Source organism: Protopterus annectens, chromosome 1.part1 (assembly GCF_019279795.1).
Source record: "Protopterus annectens isolate FY-2018-M chromosome 1.part1, PAN1.0, whole genome shotgun sequence".
In the NCBI taxonomy this organism is placed as follows: domain Eukaryota; kingdom Metazoa; phylum Chordata; order Ceratodontiformes; family Protopteridae; genus Protopterus; species Protopterus annectens.
Window position 1 is genome coordinate 706917196 of NC_056726.1, and position 14760 is coordinate 706931955.

Sequence of the window (14760 nt, forward strand, 5' to 3'; positions counted from 1 at the left end):
CTCCACCTGCACACACAGTAAAATGGATGGCATACACACACAACCACCTGTAAATTGTAATGTATAGGTGGCCTACTGTGTGAATCCTACATAGGCAGCCCTCAAACATTGTACACACAACAGCTATTGCAGCAAGGAATGTCAACACCTGAACAGTACATGCACCTATCAGCATATGTTGGTGCTGTGTGTATAGGTTCCTATGTACATCTGTAGGTACATGCCTGATTGTCAGAGGCCATACACCAAACAAGGCAAACAGTGTCTGCTGTCGCCACAACATCAAGTAACCAACTGTCGCTCAGTGGAGCAGAGGCAATCGCGGGATCACATGTGTGTAAGCACTGTTCTCCACACACTCTGCACGGATTTCTTGCTACGTTAATGAGGGGGTCCACATAATGTAATCATGGATGTCGTGTCAAGGCATGGGGTGTACCCATGACATGTATCCATCACCTCAGCATGCTCCACCTACGGTCGTTTGAAGGTGTAGCACATTATTGTGTGTGGCTCACTGTGATATACACACCCAATGCTGGAGCACATCCAGTAAACATCACATGGACATACCATTAATTGGACTCATCCATATGTAAGCTAACTGAGTTACCCATGTGATTGCAGTATGGAGTAACAGCCTTAGTATACTCCACATACAAAATGCCATAACACGTGTACAAATCCCAGGTGCCTAAGTGGTAAATGCAGTGACTGTCATGCATGTTCCCGGTCCCACGTCCTGCAAGGGATGTACCGTAATCCCGAAGGCACAAATAATGCATGTCGGATGCAGGTCATCAGATCATGTTTAGCACAAGTTAGCGGGAATATGTGTTGCCCAGTGCTGGTAAGCGCCATTTAAATATGACTATACGGATATGCATGAAACAGGGCTAAGCTTCTCTGAATATCACGCAGATCATGGTCAGTGATGTCCAGAACAGGTGAAACCAGCATTATTCACCCCTGTACTAATAGTGCCTACTCTGAAGGGTAAAACGACCACTGCCAGGAGTAGAACACGCAATCATGTATACAATCACCTAACACTATAGTAGCCAAGATGTACCTATGGCAGGTGTGTAATGTGACAGGTTCAAACACAAATGTGCAGAGTCCAGGAAACAGTCTACACTGACAAGTACACAATGAAAGGTGTATTCTGCCTGTCACTCTCTCTGTCAGATATATATATATATATATATATATATATATATATATATATATATATATATATATATATATATATATATATACATATATATAATACAGATAGAAAGGGTGATAGAGAGATATATGTTGATATATACGGATTCACCGATATCTGTAAATATATAGATAGGTCAACAACATGTACACAACCATGGAGGTACAAATAAATAGGATACCGCCAACTATGGAATGTGTCACATACCGACACACGTAACCACAAGGCTGAAAGATCGAAAGAACACAGTACCGGAACACTAGAACCGCAAGTAATATTATCACAATATGAAGGGACATTTAGATACCACTGCCGATGTTGAGGTCCACGTAGGTACTGTGTTCAACTGTGTTTGTGATTGCCGTAGTCTGTGTATGTGTGTGTTGAGGGTGCTGTGTGTGTGTCCATGTGACTGTAATGTGTGTGTGTGTCTGCATTGTGTGTCTGTTAGTGCCAACTCGGAGGTAGATCATTACAGTAGGTGTGGTTATAGCTAGCCATAGGCATACGGTTACCACATGTCCCACATTAGGAGGGACAGCCCCTCCCTGGGCAGTTGTGTCCTGACATAAAACATTAAAAAGGGCAAAGGTCCGAGATTGTAGGACATTATTATGTCCCATATATTATGTAATAGTTGCATTAAATAGTTATGCCTGTATGTAAGAAATGTAAATGTTGCATGCAATATAATAAGTAGTCAAAGTCCTACAACAATAAGTATGTATTGAGGATAAAAGTATGTGCTATCCTGTGTACTGACCCTGGGTATGTGCTGGCCTGTAAACACTGATATGTGTCCCGCAAGTATCCCACAATGGCCATTTGAAAAGGTGACAACCCATGCCAAAGAGGTTCAGTTACCAACACAACTGCAATGAGTGCAAATATCTGGGACAGAAATACATGGGACAGCTGTCATTTAGTAACACCCCTTTACATATCACTGTAATTCTGGAGGTATGGAAGTATCAACCTCACCTGCATACTATATAGAAACCAATTAACAACGGCCCAATGTATATGCCCGTAACAAACGTCTACTAACTGATAGGTCTTTAATTAGGGAAGGAGCCCACACACATATATGGAATATGTAGAAATACCAAGATAGAGACAGAAACTCTCCATCACAGCTATACGGATATGCTTGCTGGCACTTACTCGAATAAGGCAAAAAAAGTATTAATGTCCACAAAGATGTTTATTCACAAATGAAGAAGTAAAACAGCATTTCCTGAACATCAGATATTAATGACAGTTAAGCGCTTTCATCCGCTTACTGCAGACTTCATCAGAACCGAATATACCTGTATATGCTACGTACACCCACCTACATCCCCCACACACGAAACTATAGCAATACAGACTGTAATTACAGCACAAACATCCAGTCAGTCAATTACATCTGCAGAAGCATTAACATACCTTGTGAGAGACACATTTTAAAGGTGCCATGTGAAATTGTAGCCATTGTATAATGGAAAAAACGGCAATGTTACAGGTTTTGTTTGCAATAGTCCCTTATAAGACGGTTGGGATGACAGGTACACTCACATGTAGAACCACATACTCTAGCCGTCACACACAATCCACGGGGACATGAATCCAAACTATCTGTGTCTCTACACATAGCAGTTGCAAATACACACAACAAAACACAATACAGGCCATCTCCCCGAAGGTAGGGCAAGTGGGCAATGCCCAAGTGGAGAATTCAATTATACCCCACTGTTGCCACATAATTGGTGAATGGAGTAGCTGCACAGCTGATGAGCAAGTAATAATTCACTCAGGAACACCAATTGGCAGCAGGAAACCACATGTTACAGGTATCGACGTATATAAGGATGACTTGCCAGACATTCAAACTGTATGCTCATACCATAGAACTGTTTAAACAGTGTAAGAGAGATAGTTACGAAAGTCTGGAATGATAACAAGGTATGTAGAACACTCAGTATGTAAGTGTATGTATAGCCTGTTTTGTATTAATTATGTTAGTGTATGTATAGCCTGTTTTGTATTAATTAAAAGTGTTTGCAATGCATAAAGTGGGAAAAGGTATTATGTAGTGATGTCTTGCTGAGCATAGTAACGCTTGTAGAAATTGTGTGTCCTGCAGTGGGCCACAAGGTAAACATCACAGACACCACAAGGGATGCTACTTGAGGGCTTTAAACAGAACAATTCCATACCACCCGCCATCAGTGGTAGGGTATGTCCAACAAGTACGTGCCATAGCAGGGGATAGTATATGTTGATATACCGTCACAGTAGGCATGTGTATGGGCATTTAACGACAATGACTTCTCTAAGGTGGTCCCACTGTGCAAGTATGCTTTGCATTATGGGATAATATGTAAAATATGTGTAATGTACAGTATTGTAGGTAGATATGTCAGATATTCTACACAGCATAACAGGCATATCATGCATACCAAAGGTATCGTCTATTGGCATGTACAATATACAATAACAGGATACATATGGCTTGTTGTCACGGGACACTGTAATAGCATGATAGTTAATCTAAATGGAAGAGCTACTCAATTAACCATGCACAAAGGACGTGTAATAGCTTCACAGGTTCATAATGGGGTACAATGCAGTCTGGCAAGTCTATGTGTAAACCCAACTACAGTGTTTACACCAGCGGCACCTCTCTAGGGTAGTGTCCTAACTATGAACAGCAGAGCCATGTGTTACCTGCACCTCTGCACAGTACAGCCACTGCAGTGATCCGTGGCATACATGCATGTCTCCCATCCACCAAGTGAGGTATCACATGAACAGTGCTACTGAATGTCCCTGCGTGATGTACATAGGAATCATGTTCCAAAGCATGGTGAGTATCTGGTTTGAGAATGTAACCCTCAAGCACATTCCACTCATTGTTGCGTGTGTGCACATATCCATGAGCACGTTGCTCACAATGGCTTTTGCTTATGTTGAGTATATCCATGAATATTGTTGTGGACATGAGCCCTGTCTGTTCAGCAGAGTTCACCCCTGAGTATGTAGTAGGCAAATGTGTACAGATGTGGTGTCCATAGTTCTGCTGCATACGTCAACCATCGGAGTTCAATAAACATCATGGCGTGTTAATGTTGTGGTATGTAAAGCCGTAGCTGTTCTGTAAGGTACACCCTAAATGGGGTGTTGTACCCTTGAATGTGTGTATACGTCTGGAGTTCAGAGGTACAATGGGTGCCTATGTTCCAGCTACAAACCCAGTACAGATAAGTGTGGCCACGTAGAAGGATATCCATGCCACAGTGGCAATATGGTTATCAAAGGAGTGGGTGTGACATTTGTGTGTACTACGATTACGTACAATGTGACATGTATGTAGGGGACTACCACCTATGTGATAGTCAGTGGGTAAATGGTGTAATGCAAAGGGGATGTTCATGCACCTTGTGTCATGCAGCTTGAGGGCATGATATTGATATCAGGTATCCATCACAGTGACACCCTTATGGAGGGAGTCAGTATCAGCTGGTGGATCAATCATGGCACTTTGTATGCAGTTGTCTGGAAAGCTAGTCAGGGAAAGTCCCTCTGTGCTAGCCTGTACCTCAGCGAAGCATATACCGAACATAAGGGGCCCTATGACTGAGGACTGTGGTATGCCAAGTGTAACTAAAATACAGTAGGTGCTATGGTATGCTACCCTCATTGTGTGTGTCCTGTCCGTGAGCCACTTTGCATAACATCCTGAGACATAGGGGTTGATGTGCAGGTGGATGTGTATGTTGTCAATACCAGAATGGAGAATGGTGCTGAAAGCCAATGAGAGGACAATGTAGGCTGTGTGGACCCCCTTACCATTATCAACCTCCCTGGTAACTGTATCCACTGAGTCCACCAGGTGTAGGGGCCCTAACAAGTCCAACCTGGGTGGCATCAACGGACCGGAGCCCACCAATGTCTCTGTGAATGACTTCCATGATGATGTGCCCTATAGCCTTGCAGAACAGTCCAGTCAGGTGTATAGGGCAATAGTCCCTCTCGTGCATTGTGGCGCCACCTGTGTTGAGTGTGATAACTGTTGCTGTGTGCCATTCAGGGGCTACAATGTCTGATACAAGGCTATTACTGAATATGGTGGCCAAGTGGGGAGACATTTCGTTCAGAGGTTTGTGTAAATCACAGCCTGGGATGTTGGACGTTCACATAGAGTCAGTGTTCCAGGCCTTATAGAGTGCAGGTTAGTACTGTGTAGTTGTGACCGCAGGGACACCGCAATGTTCTTGTATGGATTGTGGCCCTGTAGGGAGTGAGAGGGTCTAATGTTAGCATTGAACCCATCCGCCAGCATGTTGCCAACATCACTTGGTTCTGTAATGTTCCTGAGTAACTGTTGTATGTCAGAGCAGATGTGGGTATTGCCATTGACTACTGACATACCTCCATAATGCCTTCTGGTACACCCTGGAATGTGTCGCAGTAATGTTTACATAGCTAGGTTCGGAGTATGTGATGAGGAATCCCGTAGCCCTACTGAGGCTGACCAGTGAGCTACCCCACCCATGGGATTGTACTCCACTTTGCAACAGCCTCCACCTGTTGTTGTAAATTATGTCTATGGAACTGGACCCCCAGAGTGGCGTCCGTTATCTAGTGGGTACCATCATGGCTCTGTGTGGAATAGCATGATCCATGCAGTCATGTATGTGCTAATTAAGTGCACTGGGGTATGTTTCATCATTTGTATGTGCATTGTCCATCTGCATGGGTGTCATGACGTTAACTACTGCTGTCATAAGACGTCTGTAGTAGGTGTTGTAGTACTCTTGTACTGTGTATGCCGTGAAGGGTGTGGTGCCGGGATGTGGATAACAAGGGTAATTAGCATATGTTTGGAATCCACCAACGAGGGGATACCCCAGGTGTGGAACACCAGTCACATGTTGGTAGTGTCCATGTCTAGGATATTGTTGGTCTTGGAGGTGTTGTGTATGGGTTGATCCAGCCGAGTGGAGGTTATGAATCCCGGACAGCATTGGCCTAATGTGTCGGTACATGAGTAGCTATCCCAGTTAAGTGTGGGGTAGTGTCAGCCTCACATAAGTAGTACCTGTCTGAACCCTACTGTCCAGTCCACCAAGAAATGAGGTCTGGTAACCGTGGGGTACGTTGTTGAATCCGTAGCATGTTACAATGTGTATAGCAGTTCTGGCCACAGTTAGTTGCACGTGGAGCACCTCTGATGCATTGTGCTAAGTAACTAGCCAGGATGTGTGTACAACATAGTGGAATATGGGAACACCTCAGCCGTGGGTGTGCCGGTCCAGGTTACATGACTAAAAGGTGTGGTCTGTGTATAACCTGTCATTGCAGGTGTGCTCTGCAGAGCCTAGAGGCAGGTCCCAGTCACTGCAGAGATATTGAAGTGGTCCATTATAAGGAGTGCCTTGCCTGCGTGCGTCAGAGATGAAGATATCAAGCATTGCGTCATATGACCCCATGTTTTGCTTGCCTGTTCCCATTCTGGTGGTGAATGTTATTGGAAACTGTGCAAGGCAGGCAGTATAGAAGCAGCAAGAGCCTTACATGTTATCTGTACACCCAGGGCTGACATGTGCAGGTCACCTGTGCCAAAGCATCGTGTTTTGTTGACCATGTCAGTCAAAGCGGACAGATACCAGATGCCTGTGGAATGACAGCAGAAGCATAGGCAGCTGTTGAAGTGACACAGTCAGTCATTGTACAGTGGTATCAGGTCCGGATGAATGCATAATGCTCCCCAGGGCGTGGCCCATACCTTCAGGGCTACAAAACCAGTGAGCTATTGCATGTCCCTGCACGGAAGCACTTTACATAATTGAATTACTGAAATCTGGAATGTCATATGCTTGAGACCATATGATCGAGATTTCAGTAAATTGAATATGTAAAGTTTTAAAAAATAACACTTTACTTACCTTAAAACATTACATGCACACAGAGGCAAGGCTTCTTGTACGCTCTGTGTGTACGTAATGTTTTTATTTTTTTTGCGGTGTTGACAGGAAGTGGGAACTCTCCAGTTTTGCACTTCCGCATACAGCGCAATATGGGAGATTTCCCTTTTCTCCACTGTAGCGCAATCTCGGAGTTAGTATATTTAAGTAGGGGGGTGTGGGGGGCAAAGCGATGTTTGACTTTTTTTTGGGGGTTTAATTTTAGAAGTTCGAGTTTCCAAAACTTGATCTTTTGGTCTTGACCATATGAAGTTCAAGATTTTGGGAATTCGAGCTTCTAAAGTGAATCCCCCTGCACACGTAGTCTGTGAAGTTGCATCTCAGGGCATTCGCACTAACATGGAGAATGACAGACAAATTGTACCTGGTGAGGTGTGGCATGGGTGCATAGGTTATGTTGCAGAACCAGTTACCCGGCAGCAAGATGTAAGTGACTATCGCCTTGTGTAGCCTGCTGAGTGGGACATCAGTGTGACCGCCTACAGAGTCACCTATGACTGGTGTGTTGTGTATGTTATAACACCCTATTGGCTGTATGTGATGGGCACACATGAGTCTGTGGGCTATAAATTATTGTTGTTGTGTTTGGTGATGGGGGCTGCCTTTGTTGCCTACACAGAGTATATAGAGGTACTGCACAAGTTGTACTCATATGTGTGGCCTGCGGTGGTGGAGATCTTGTGAGACTATGTGATGAGTGGGGTGTGTTGCAAATCTTACACATCCCCACATGATTGTCAGGTTCAGTCAGGGTTGGTGACAGCATTACCCCCAGCTTGGCTGCATATGTGCATCTCCCACAGGCTGTAGTGTCATATGTTGGGAGGTGAGCATTGACTGTGTACATGAGACAATTGCTCTATTGCCACATGTACACCATATTCATCATATAGACAGGAATAGCACTGGTACGTGACAGTTGGACATGCCTGTATATACAACCATGTCTCACAAGATATGTGAGCTACGTGTGTGCAACAGCTGTTGTACCGTAAGCAAGCTGGAAATGTAAGGACAGACAGCATACTTGTGAGAAATGGTGTGGAATGGGTGCTATATTACTCATTAGCTCATGAAGTGCTCAAGTTCTGAACAAGTGCTGAGCATGAAAATACAATACAGATAGGGTGATGGATAATATCAACCCACAAGTGGTGACAACAGTCATAATTGGTGGCACCGCACTATTACCCTGCTGAGTATGGTCTGCAAGTCCATGAACCATTATCAATGTAGACGTTAGCAGTACAGATGTAGATGACAGTACGGATGTTTGACTACATGTACCTTCGTATGTCACAGAAGTGTTCTACCAGTGGCCTGTTGACAGAATCAACACTACAAAAGGTGCCAGAGTGACATGTGCATATCACACCAGTGCCAGCTACAGTAAAACAGGGTTAATGTGTTGTACTCCCCCCTCATTGCAGCCCATACCACACAGACAAATGCGAGGCATCTGTGTATGTAAGGATGTGAATGGCCATGACCTATGAGCAATAGCTGTCTCAGTGTTATGAACAACATGCAGAATGGGCTTTGTGGGTGAGGTGTGTGACATATGTGCACATTCTGACAGATGATATCAGCATTGTCACCGCTAGGTGAATATCCCTGTACCCATTAACTACCACCTAGGCTGCGGTCAACATTATGGACACTGTGTAAGGGATGGTGCTGTGTAGTTCACCTCCCTGGGTTGGTGACATCTCCAGGCCTCTTAGGTAGTCATACGAGGCACCCATGTCATGACAGGGTGCCATCCATGAGCATGGAGATCATTGGACAGGCATACTCAGCACTCAGATGACCAATATTGGATCACATATCACCTTTAAGGGGTATTGGCCATGGGTGGATGGGCGATACCAGCCTTCACAATCCTCACCTTCACTATGCAGCATGCTGGCTACCTTGCATAAAGACATGTGCTACACTATGATGTTGGACATGCTACATGTACAAATCCTGATCTGAAAGACATACGTCATGGACAGCCACCGTCCTACTACTAGGATCACCACATGCTGGACAGATCCCTGTGCCATACATGTGAGATACTCCCGCCATACCATGCAACCCTGTCCATCAAAGCTGCACATGTCATCTCTGTCATACATGGTGTGATGACCACATGGTAGATGTATCATCAACTGTCTGGATCAGTAATGTGGCACTGATGCACCTTGCGGTGGCAAAATGGCTGTCGGATGCAGCTAGGAAACCTTGCCCGTACATGCTATAGTTGATAACCATCCCTGTGAATGATGTCCGACTAGCCATTGTCCCATGTCTATCACATGTGCAACACAGGCGATCCGTGGCAGGATGTTGAACAGCTGTACAGTGCCGTGTTGATGTATATGGCAAAACACATGCATGTAAAGGTTTCCATGCATATGTGTGCATTGTCACTGCTCAAGTCCATTAAGGCAGTGCATGTGTTGATATGTGACATATACACAGCATCAAGGTCAACAGAATTACCGTGGACACATCCAGGCATGTGCTGATAGGTAAGGACACCAGTGAAGGCAAACAGACATGTCCACATCAAGACAGCATTCACATGGAGTATGAACAATGTAATGAGGTGACACACATATATGGTGATGATATCCAGTGCATAACGGGTGTTATATGTGTGTGACACAAACATGTCAGTCATGTCAGTGTCATGATGATTTGCAAAGATAACTGTGCAGATGTACTAGATTTACTAGAAATGTATGTGCAGCAGTATCTCTGTACATCTCTGATACTGTGACCTGTCACCATAATTATGTCTTACAGATAATGCCTCATTCACGCCTGCCAACATGCAACCACCAGGAGGATGATGTCCTCTTCCCGTACCTCCATGAGAACTATGAGGTGTTGTTCAGCCATGTGCCACAGCATGCCCAGCAACATGATGACCTGTGGCAGGATCTCATCGCAGAAGGGTGAATGATGTGGGTGGCCATAACCACACCTACCAGCAGGTGCACAGACACTGCACGGACTTGATACGATATGCAAAACAGCATGCCACTGCAATCGCCAGGGAATAAGGTGGAACAAGTGATGGGCCACCAACCCAGCCCCCACTCACGCACACCAAGGAGCTACTGGCCAGTCTGGGGACACCCTCAGAACAGCATCCACAAACACTAGCTGCCATCGTGGAGGTGGGTGTCCCCCAACCAATGAGCCTGGAGTTGCCTGGAAAGTCAGTACTGCACATATGACTATTATATCCCATTTAGTTGCATGTGTCACTGTACATTATGTAATGTAACATCATATGCTAGGTATGTTGACACACATGCTGCATACTACAGTATGCTACCCTGTGTATGCACACATGTGCATACTATATGCTATTGTACAGGTGAATGTGTTAACATGCACAGTGCACCCTGTGGCTGTCATACAGTCATGGATAATGTTCAAACTGCTGTGTCACCCCAATAGAGGTACCTCTGGCATGCCGCACAGACATCAGCCCATTGCAGGTGAGAGCTATCAGTATAAGGCATGTTAAAGCATATATCTATTTGCCATGTGGCCAGTTAACACTTGAACACTTGATGTTCGGTCCAGTCATGATATACAGGTCGCATCACCCATCATTCACACTGGCTACCCATGTGCAATATATACAAACGAAATGATACACCGACATGAAACCACAGTATCTGTCATTGCTACATGTGTGGACAGCTGTGCATACAATAGTGGAGGTGTTGTACAATGTAGGCATATGTACTATACATTGGAACAACACGTGTGGTACACAAACAGTACCACACAGTGAGCTGGGATATGGGCAGCCCACAGGAGTCACCATTGTGTTATATGCCCCTGCAATGGGTGCACACATTGTGATGTGCCAGCTGACATGTCCCAGACACGTAGTCTTCTGGCTGCAATATTGTCACACTATCCCATAACACATACCCCACATACCAAACATATAAGCCGTTGTCTGCATAGCCCTGTGGATGGTGACTTATCTGACATCTATGGGTGTATGTCACATGGAACAACACAGACATGTGAGATAGATGGCCATCACAAACATTTGGCCAACACATGTTCACACATGGCCATGGGGGATGGCCAGAGACATGTACCCACACAGTAAATGTGATGTGTATACACCATGTTGCACATTGTCCACACATGGTCCAATTATAGCCTTAGTTGACTGATTATACAGTTGATGCGGTACACTGGACATCCTAAAAGCCTGTGCACAGCTAGTGGAGGTGTCACTTAAGTCTACCATATAAGATGTGTTGAACATCACAACTGTGTCATAGCATGACAGTAGTCATGTGTACAGCTTCCACAGACATTGACACCACATCAGGCCGCAGATACTGTACATTTCCCTTGCTGCTGTAGGACATCACCGTTAGCTGTGCACCTCGTGCGTGTGGTACATCAATGTCATGTGGGACATGGTGAATTGACAAGTCTGCCATGTGTGGACATGGTTGCCAGGCAGCTAAGACTCTGTAGTAGTTATGCAGGGGTGTCATCTGTAGGTCTTCCAGTGACCTGTCACATGACACAGCATGGTTTGGTGTGTATACACCTCAGCATCGTGGGTCACAATCCACAGTTATGTCATGGGTATGCATGCAGTTATGGCTATGCAATGTGTGCATATTATGCACTGTATAGCAATATAGATGCCTCGTCATGCCATGCAATGGCACAGTGTCTGTACTTTACACTGCATAGCAATTTAGACGGCTCACACTACCCTTCCATGCTCATGCACATTTGCTAAACATGCATTCTATCTGTAGGGCATACAGACAACACTGCAATGTGATGCCCATTACGAGGCTGTACATGTGTCAGGACACCATTGTGTCAGACACGTATGCATGTTAATGCACACGTCAGCAGATTACATGTCAAGGTCACGTCAGCCATGTGTACTGTTAACCTGTTCTGGTCCACATGGTGTATCATGGGGATGCATGCTTACTACCATGATTGTGTGAACTGCATGGCTACTGATATGACACCTGCTTGCTGTAGTGTGCACCCCAGGGAGGTATGCTAACTAACACTATTAATGTCTGAGCTGCATGCCGTCTGCTGTATCACATGCATGCTTCATGCTGTCTGTCAAATCACATGCATGGTGTGCCTGTGTGTCTGTGTGTGTGTCTGTGTGTGTGTCTATTGTAATTTAGAGTCTTTCTTTGCATTCACAGGTGATGTAGGTGCATTACCCTCCTGTGGTCCATCTGATGTCAGTGTCCCCACAGATACTAGCAGTGACGAACATATGCATGATGTACAGGCAGGGTTGTCAGGGGATGAATCTGTGCCAATGGTTGCCATCCCAGCTATGTCCCCGTCTTCCCCGCACACATTTCTGCTGCCAACACATACTGCATCACCAGTGGCCATAGAGGAAGGACAGTCAGTGTCTGTTAGCGTGGAACAGGAACGTGTGGTGGCTACAGATGGTGTGTCTCCACACCATGGTGTCAGTGTAATGACTGCAGATGTGCCACACAGGCATGTGGCCGGTGCTGCTCGTAGGAGGACCTCTGGCAGACATGCACCTGCAGGACAGAGCGCAGCAGCTGGTATCACCAGACGCATGTTCCAGACTGTAATGGCGGCACAGGCACATGCTGAATGGCAGAACAGAGAAGGGCAGAGGCTGCAGAGGGCTGCTATCCATACTCTAAATGACAACATCCAGGCATTGGCAAATGTTCAACAGCAGATTGCTGATGTTCTGGACAGGCGATTGGGTGACAGGGTCGGAATCCTTGACCATGGCATGGCAATCCGCGAGTGTGAGCTGTCTGTGCTGGAACATCTGGTAGGAGTGAGGCATAGGCCACATGGATGTAGGCCAGCTACACCACCTAGTGCAGGTCAACGTGAGCGTGCCACCTCACATGGCCGCTCCCATAGTGCCGGTAGCAGTAGCAGTGCAGCTGGTGCTGCGCTGTCCACGCCAGGACACAGAAGGCCACATGGACGTGGCCCTGGGCGTTCCCAGTGGGGACAATGTTCCAGTGGACATGTGTCATCGGACAGTAGCCAATCTGTACCTCCACCTGGTAGTGCCCGTGCAACCCCTGGCAGGCACAGGTCACGTGGCCATGGCCGGACACAGTGAGCTGTACATCCTGGTCTGTACAATCTGGAGCTGTCAATAATACCCCTGTGTAGGCCTCACAAAAGGCAGAACTGTATGCACACATACACGCATACAGCAAACACATCTGTAGGGCACCACAATACCCACATGCATACTGAACAGACATGTCCAATCAGATCACTGGCCCTTACCCACACACATGATGTCATCCATTGGTGCAGCCTATGCCCCTGGCAAACATTATCACTCTGTGCATATGATGAAGCCTGTGACGCATCCCTGTCATCCACACCATCGGTGCAGGGACATGCTCAAATGGTCTGATGCACAGGGTGAACAGAATATTTTTATTTATTATTTATTTTACATTTGTTGACCGGGCTAGTCTAGCTGGATGCATGTCCTTTTTCAGTAGAGGCCCGGGGAGAAAAGCTCCAACAAAAAGAGAAGACACAATACATTTACATACAGAAGAAATAGCATTAACATAAAGATGAAAGAAAACAGCAGACTTTACATACTGATTAAATGGCATTCACATAATAAGTAGATAGTCTTAAAACATGGTTACATTGTAAAGCCGAGAGGTTGAGATTATGATCTCTGAAATGGGGATGAGACTAAGGTGGTATGAGATCTTTGGGTTTAGTCTGGTTTAGGACAAGGGCATAACCAGTGTGACTTAAGGAATTCTTTGAGATTATTTTTGAATTGATTAAGCGAGGTCATAAGTCTTAGGTTGTTTGGAAGGGAATTCCAAGGCCTTCCGATGGAATTGGCATAGAGAGCATCACCACCCGAATTATTAGATTTAATGGTTAGTATCTGAACACTATTGGATGAACGAATGCAGTTTAGGTTGGAGTAGGGGGTCAGTATTTTGCTCAGTGAGGGGGTTCTATCTGGTTGGTTAATTATTTTAAATGCTTCAGTAAGTTGGTTGAGTTTGAGAAGATTGGGCAGTTCTAACCAGCCAAGTTTCTTTAGGTTAAGGCAATGATGAGTATGATAAGGTGTTCCTGTTACAAATCTGGCAATATGATTATAGGCAACAGAGAGTTTATTGAGCTCTCGCTTATTGAGGAAAGAAAGTACCGGGGAGGCATATAGGAGGGTGGAGAGGAGATGAGTGCGAGCAATGGTTAGTTTGGCATGAGGGGTTAAAAAGTTCTTTATTCTGTACATAGAGCCGAGTTTCTTGTTTACAGACTTAATGGTTTGGCTAATGTGCATATCAAATTTAAGCTTGTGGTCGATAGTGACACCTAATAGTTTGGTGTTGGAGACAGGCTCTATGATGGTGCCATTGGTGGATTACACATGGAAGGTCATATTGTTAGCAATTGGAGGTTGTTTTCTGAGGGGAGTAGATACAGAGGGGAAAAATAGTAGCAACTTGGTTTTTGTTGGATTAAGTATGAGTTTCAATTCAGAGAACCATTTTTCGACTATAG